This window comes from Triticum urartu, chromosome 4 (assembly GCF_003073215.2).
Source record: "Triticum urartu cultivar G1812 chromosome 4, Tu2.1, whole genome shotgun sequence".
NCBI lineage: Eukaryota > Viridiplantae > Streptophyta > Magnoliopsida > Poales > Poaceae > Triticum > Triticum urartu.
Window position 1 is genome coordinate 581221683 of NC_053025.1, and position 8492 is coordinate 581230174.

Genomic DNA, 8492 nt, shown 5'->3' on the forward strand with positions numbered 1-8492 from the left:
GCGGTCTCCGGCGAGGAAGAGTAGAACACGGGATACAGACCGGCCAGTTGGCACACCATGCCCTGCCGCCTCCCATGCCCTACTCATCCTCGGAGGAGCCCCCGACCTCGGCGGTGCCGGACGTTGGACGGCGGCAAGTAGGACGCATGGCTGACGGTGCTCCCGTCGTCGGCCGCCAGCGTGGCCACCGCTTGTGCAGTCGCGTCCGCGTCCGGCTACGCCACTATTGCGTTGCGAGAGGCGACTTGAGCGAGGGCGGCGACCTCAAGCTTCATCCTCGAAGACAAGCTCTCCCGCTGAGCGTTCGCACTTGCGGTCATGGCAGATGTGGTGCCAGGTAGGAGGACGATGCGCTATGGTGTGCAGGTTAGCTGGGCTTTGCCTCTTTAAGTAGTGCATTCCGGTGAGGCCAAGCGTCCGGGTGCGTCATTAAGTTGCCGGAGTTGGTTCCTCGGGCACCGAGCCTCTTAACGACAACATACGAACGGACGACATGAATGCGGGCGGCTGGCGCCGGCTGGGAACGCACCGCGCGACGGCGCGAGGGACGAGGGTTTTGGTGTGCCAGGGTAGTCAGGTGCGGTCGTGGCAACGTTGGAGATGCCCTTTGCTCACATGCGATCCCTGCATGTCATTGAAAAAGCAAGATGACCCGGCATGGTCTCAGGTCTAGAGGATGAAGTTGGCTGCGCTACACCACTCCGCGGACGCGTCGCGGTGCCCCGTGCATCCTCGACGAGCCGGGTGTTGGGGTGTGTTTGGATTGTGGCCAAAGTGCACCTTACCAAAATTTTGGTCATGACCCAAAGATTGGTCTTTGTTTGGATGGTTGCCATTTTTTGGCATGCCAATGAACTCTAGCCAACTCTAGTTCATTTTTTTTGCCAATGTTGGCCAAATCATGGGCAACCAATACCTCAACCAAAATTTTGGTCATGACCCAAAGATTGGTCTTTGTTTGGATGGTTGCCATTTCTTTGGCATGCCAATGAACTCTAGCCAGCTCTAGTTCATTTTTCTTGCCAATGTCGGCCAAATCATGGGCAACCAATACCTCAACCAAAATTTTGGCTACCCAATGCTTTGATGGGGCAACCTTGGGCACAAACCAAACATACCGTTCATCGTGCCACAGCACTAACGCCACCCTCGGCACACTGAAACTGACCGTGTCTAGCTACGATATGAGCGTGTCGCTCACCGCGGTCGTCGTTTCCAGAGGCAGTGCTGGAGCTGCGCCCCATTGTTGGCCCCAACGACCCACATGAACGGTTGTCGGTGGCGAGGAGGTCGTGGGCCAGCTCCTCCATTGGACTAGTCTGCCCCACATGTCGGTTTCCCTGTTTTCTCGGCCATATTCGAGCGTCAGTGCTCCGCGTTGCGCATTAGGCCTTTCACTATGTAGGCCAAGCGAGACAACTTATTGTTTATTTGAGCCATTCAAGTATAATCATGTGGCATTTTCTTATTTCTCATTCCTCTCCAACCCTCTTCTCCATCGATCATGTCGCCCTCCAGTCGAGTCCATCCTCCCGCATGCCTCATTTGAACATTTCGTCGAGTATCATTCGCATGTACCCACCCTAGTCCTCTTTCAATAGATCTCCGGACCCCGAGATGAAATCGAGAGGGAACGAGTGGGGGCACATGATACCTAAGGCGGATTCAAAATTTTGAACCGGTGATCATAGCATCCGCAAATCATATATAAAGGGTATTCAATGTTCGTTTCGTTTTTGAACGTACAATATACTCCCTCCTATCCTTTCTAGTTTACATATAAGTTTTATGTGTAGTCAAAGTATCTCTACTTTGTTCAAAAAGGTATCAACATTCAACAATGCCCAATCAATATTGTTAGATTCGTACATACTCCTAGATTTGTACTCGAGATGGTTTCCAATTTGACTATTGACAAGATTAATAGTACATGAGATGTATAATGTGAAAATTATATCATTGGAAACTCCTTTCACATACGAATTTGATTGTATGCTTTGTGTAAGTTGCATGTCATATATTATTACTCTAACATTTGGTCAAAGTTAGCCTCAAAAAATGCATTAGACCCTATATGCTTTGTGTAAGTTGCATGTCATATATTATTACTCTAACATTTGTGTAAGTTGCATGTCATATATTATTACTCTAACATTTGGTCAAAGTAGTATAGTGGAAGTGGATCCTCTGACGCAGGTATCCCTGCCTTATCCTCCCTTTCGGTCGCTTACTGGCAGACCCCATGCTTGCTAGGCCCCACATGTCAGTTACTCAATGGGTTCAGCCACGTCAGAGGATCCTCATCCGTAGTATACTCCCTCTGTTTTTATTTACTCCGCATAAAACGGAGGGAGTGGTGGTATAATAAATGACGCGGGCGGGGGAGGGGGAGGGGCGTCGGTTTGCTCTCAACTGCGGTCCCACAAGCGAGTGAAAACGCAAGATGAAGCACGTTCCATTCGGTGAGCGATGTGGAGGGTCCAGCATTCCGGGCTGCAACGCAAACACGACAAGAGCAATGTATAGTCAAAACCGATTTACCGGTCGTCACCGGAACCACTATTCACACCAGAACCTTCGCTGCTCGGCCTACGCCAGCCACTGCCCTAAAACCACACCAAACCTCCAGCCCATTCCCCCATCTTTCGATCCCCTAGCCCGCATCAAGCATCCCCTAGTTCGCCGGAAAGCCATGATGCGCCGCAAGATCACTTACTACAAGATGCTGACACCGGAGCGCCGCACAAAAATCGCGGCGGCGGTCGGCGCCACAGACCTCCGTTCCCAAGATCGCTTTGCAGCGGGCCAATCCTCGAGTTCTCTGGAGCCAAGCTACGAGGAGGAGGAAGCCGATCCAATGTTCATGGCGGAGGTCGCGGCGCATAAGGCCTTCGATGGGTATGAGACGATGGACGTCGACTTCGTGCCGGCGTCCAAGTCCCCCATGGTGCAGGCGGACCAGTGGTTCAACATGGCGATACTAAAGGAGGACCGGGAGGCAGAGGCTCAACTCGACGCGGAGCACGCGCATGCCGCTGCCATCGAGGCTCTCCTGCAGGCGGAACCGGATGTCGTGGATGTGAACCGGGTGGCGGAGGCTCAACTTGAGGCGGAGCGCGCGGATGCCGCTGCCATCGAGGCCCTCCTGCAGGCGGAACCGGACGTCGTGGACTTGAACCGGGTTGTGCTCTCGTCCTTGCAGAGCGCTCGCATGCTCTGCTTGAATGAGTAGCTAGAGGCCGAGGATAGCCACGGTGCAGAGACACACGTCGACAGCGATGGCTGGTTCGCGCCAGCAGCCAAAGACAACGAGGCCGTCTCTTTCCGCGGGCAGTGATAGTTTTTCTTTATGTTGTTTTTATGGATATTTTGCTGTGTAAAAACATATATTTGTTATGCAAGTCGCCTGACTTGGGTCAGTCTACCATTTTAGGCGGTTGGATGAATATCCTACGTCTCCTAACCCTGCTTTCCTTCTTCCTTACCTCTTCTTCTTCCCCAACAGACCACCGCACGGGCCGTACGGATACTCCCCAATATGCTGTTGGATAAACATACTCTATGAATGAAAATTATGTGTCAGTGATAGGATGGCTGAGTTTGGTTTGTTCACATGCGACAGCACGTGTCAATGATGGTGTGTTCCCTTGGTTGGGTTTGCGGCGTGCAGGAGTGACTATGTGAGGGTGCGGTGCGACCGTGTCGTGCAGGAGCGACCGTCTGAGGGTGCGGTGCGACCGCGACAGCCGTGCGCAAGTGTACCTCCTTCTCATTTTGAAAACTTTAGGCAAGCTTGGCAAAAATGTGTGGTGAAGTTTGGCAATGCAAGGCCTAGACCCAAACAGGATAAGTACGTACGTACTAGGAGTACTGTTGTTAAAAAAGAAAGGCGGGGTTTTCCTTCGCGGGATTTAATCGATACAAATCCTCGTTTCATGTGTCAATTAATGCGTATTTTTTTCTCCAAAGACCAAAGAGCTAACCATCTCACTCCTCATCGCTTGATTAATGTAGCACCATGCAAACCAACCTTCTCACTTCCACATGCATGCATGTCGTCTCTCTCTCCCCTGTCCATCTCTCTCCACGGATGCGCCTCTCGCTCTCTCTCCTGTTTCTGCATGCAAGCAACTCTCTCTGCCTTGGGAAGATGCGAAGCACATGGGAAAGAGAGATGGGATTACTGCAGGCACACATGCGGTGGAAAGGGATGGAGGGCCCGGTTGGAAAGAGCAGCGAAAAAATGCCAATGAGCAGAGCATTGCGGGGAAAATGAAATTTTCTTAGACGCAGACAAAAAAGGACCGGAGGGAGTACTACTAGGAGTACTAGTGCGGTGAGATGGTTTCTCGAAGAAGACGATGGAGAAGTGGAGTCAGCGAAGAGTGAAATGATGGTTGCTTCGTCCGTGCTTTTGTGATTTGACGCCTCACTGCTTTGTGATTTGTGATAGAAGGGACAGGGGAGTAGACTCTGTGCTCTATACTGTACTACATGCGTCCAAGCATGGGAGAAAGAGGAGAGATGTTGCATTTTTCTATTCCTTCAATCAATCAATCAGGGAGCTTCGGTTCCATCTTTTTGGCTTTGGCAACACCGTCCACAATGGTTCCCACGATGCCAAAAGCTATTGTCAAATTTGGCTACACATTGTGGATGCCCTTAACCGTACCACTTGGTTTTGCTCCTGTGTGCTATCTATACAAATCTCAATTATAGTGATCTAAAAAATTATAGAATCAAGATTAGTAAAAAGGAGGTGATTTTGCCACGCGGATGGCGGGGGAGGTTTCTTATTTGAGCAATGCTACATCCATGTAATGGTTTACGTAAAGTTACGAACTGATGTGATGTGGGACTATTTGATTTGATTAAAGGAGAGGATTAGGCCCACCCCACCTGAAAATCAGGGGGGCATATATAGATTAGATGGAAAGTATACGTAGCAGCTACGTAGCCCTTTGTAAGTCTAGGATTAGGCTTCTTATTTTCGGAGGACGTTGTCCTCGCGGTTTTCTCACATGCGGTCCCACGTGTCAGTGCTTTACTAAGCCGATCCGCGTCCCACATGAGGCAGAACAACGACAGAAGCAACACATGGTTAAGTTGAAGAAGATGAGGGAGAAGCAGATTCAACAACGAGTGAACTGATGGTTGCTTCGTCCCTCCAACTTAACTGCGAGAAAGGTGCAGCTTTGTGATTTGACGCCTCATTGCTCATTACTACGCCGGCGCCATGACTGGGGTGCTTCACCCCGGCTGCTCTGCACTGTATTCCGGTATGGCACGTGGACCCGGTAGCTTGATGTCCCACATGTCGGTGAAAGGGACTAGAAGATTTATGAAAGCGAGCGCTCCACTCTTACGACGGAGGAGTAGACGACACGACGACCCAGTGAACTGTCACTTGTACTGTATTGTACTATAGTTTTGCTATTTCACACGATCCATCGATACAAACCCGATTAAACAGGAAAGGGTGGGATTTTTCCCGCGCGGTAGATGATACTGGCCATACATTTAAAAGGAAATTTTAATGTATGCAAACAGAATAATTATAAGCAATAATATGATAACTAGTAAAACTAAAAACACATATGATTTATTGTGTTAGAGTGTAGTAGTAGTGTTGTATTGCATAATTGTTAGATGTAACATGCGAGAACATGTAGAGATGTAGTTTTGGAGGGCCTATAGAGAGAAAAGCGTAATACAGTCACCGAACTTCAGAATAAGCTGATTACAGTCACTATATACGTTTTGCGGTGATTATACGGTCACTTGCTCACAGTTCAGCATCGGATTGCACTCTGTTGACCGGCCAAATAGTCTGCGTGGCGCCATGTTGAGTAGTTAAATCGACCATGTTCCTTGTGGGTCCCACTCGTCAGTTTGCATAGGCAAAAGGCCAGATAAACACAAATTTACGCAGGCGCGACAAGGCTCCAACCCGTGCGCGGGAATCACCTGGTTGTGTATGTGTCTGTTAGGGCCTGATGTGTGCGCATGCACGTGTAGGTTGAGCACTTGAGCGTGAGAGTGTGTGTTGGTCATGTGGTGTACTGGTGTGTGCATGCATGCGTGCGTGCGTGCGTGCGTGTGAGTGTTGCGTGCGTGCGTGGCTGCGTGTGTACGTGTGAGTGTTGCGTGCATGCGTGTGTGCATGTGTTGCATGGATGCAGTTCGTGTGTATGCGTGCGTGTGTGTATAATCACCACACCGGCTCCAGTGTGTTAAAACAGACAGCTCAGCATACCAATACAAGGCCACCTTGTCCGCTGTGCCTGCGGTCATGACTTCGAACCACCGTCCAAATATTTTTTTGTCGTTTGTTTTCATTCTTACTAGCAAGATGCCCGTGCATTGCACGTAACATCAAGATGCATTTGTATGACTTGTTTATCTTGTGAGAGAAAAGGATGAATGAGGGAAGGCCTTATTTGCAATGTGGAGAGGTGTGTGGGTACCTTTTTGCAAAATTGCCATAGTTTCTTTCCTATCCGTCAGATATAAATCGGACGGCCTATATTGCAGGATGGCAGGCACACAATCATCACCAACTCTGTTTTTTATAGGAGTGTATTTTATGTATTTTATAAGAGTGTAGTTGTAGAGTAGATACAAGTCGACAGGTGGGCACGATGGTAGTGAGATAATGTGATGCAACACTAGAGGTGCCACGTGGAGCGTTTAACTGGTCAACTAGTTATGTCATGAGCAAATACAGAGTTGTACGGTGAGCCCGTGACTGTATAATAACCACTAAACGTAAATGGTGACCGTAATGAGTGGATTCTGAAGTCCAATGTACGTATCGTGCTTTCGCTTCAAATACAATGATCGTCATTGCATATATCGTGAGAGAAAGATGAAACATGCGTGAATTTTCTAGGGGCTTTCTTTTAGAGGACCTGGAGATAGTTTTGTGTTCATATGTGAAAGGGGCGTGCAGGGGGGGTATGCGATGGAGAGAGAGATGCTCTTCGTTTCTCTTTATTATGACTAACTTTGTATATAGTATAAAAATATACAAATTCACAGTGCGGAATAAATATCATTGTGGGCACCATGCAATGCAAATTAGCGTTCGTAATCCTCCATATAACTTTGTAATGTTGTATGTATGTAGAAACTCTAAAATAATTTTTTGGCCACACTTTATTCAAAAGGAATGTTGTATGCGAAATAAACGTGAAGAGAGGGATTTTTAGATCAATGGGGTACGTGATGTAACATGTGTGAATGTGTAGTTGATGCATTTGGCGGGGCCTAGAGAGGTATGTGTGTGTATTACGTATTTGAGAGAGGCATGGATAGAGGGGCCGACGAGGGGGGGGGGCGTGGGAGAGATAGCACGAGAAATGAGAGTGGTCTAGAGAGAGAGACGAATATGACGTCACAAGAGATTCCATTCCCTTGAGTGTGTATATGCAAGGGGGGAGGGAATAGAGGCACCAGGAGAAATTTTCTGTGTGTGTGGTGTTTGTGTTGGTATGTGTGGGTGTGAGAAGATAATGAGACGTGGGGGCAGAGGGTGTGTCACCGCGTGAGGTCCGGTGGGTCGAGGTGAGGCCCTTCGTTCGGTTCCGTCCTGCGCCACATTGGTCGGCCCGTGACGCATTTAGGAAGACCCATGGATGACTAGTCGTACAAGACAAAGATAGCAGAATTGTGAAGGACTCTGTGTCCACTGACAAAGCCGGCTAGGATTTGTAACCCTAGGTTCTCGGACTAAGGTAACCCCTTTATCTCTGATATTACTATTCATCCAACCTAACTTTAAGGGGCATCCTACAGAATGCTCTGCTAGAATCATACTCGTCGATTAGGAAGAGAGGTGTGAGACAATGCGTGAGAGACAGCGTAAAGATAATGTGCGTACATGAGACACGTAGGCAGGTCCATGTATATAGAAAGGGTCGATGAGGATTGTGCGTGTGTATGTTTGCGAGAGGAAGAGTGCTTGTGATAAAGGTTAGTGAAAACAGTTGTAAATGGTTACGAGAGGGAGGGAGGGTTATATCTAGAGCATGTGTGCGAGAAAGACACCTCGGGAGAGAGTGTGTGAGCATGTGTGAGAGACCACCGATGGAGAGTGAAACTACACGTAAAAGACTGCTCTACACATTGATTAAAGATATAAATTGTATCCAAATATTAGGATGGGATCATGATATTTGCAATTCGCGTAAGGAGCGGTCATTGATCCATCAGACATCTAGATTCTATCGAATTTGAGCATGTCTATGTTATTATTCGACACAATTGATCCACATAGTTAGTATTTTGAACTCCAGACAATGCATCGCTTTAGCAATCGAATATAAACGTGAGTATAGTTCATGTTGTGTGTGTAAAGCACATTATACATACGAAAGTTACACAATGGACATTATAAATAGCTACCTATGAACTAGCATACATTTGAATTCAACTTAAGGTGGTTTAAAAAATCGAATTCAACATGATGTCCATTCAATTATTTGAATTTG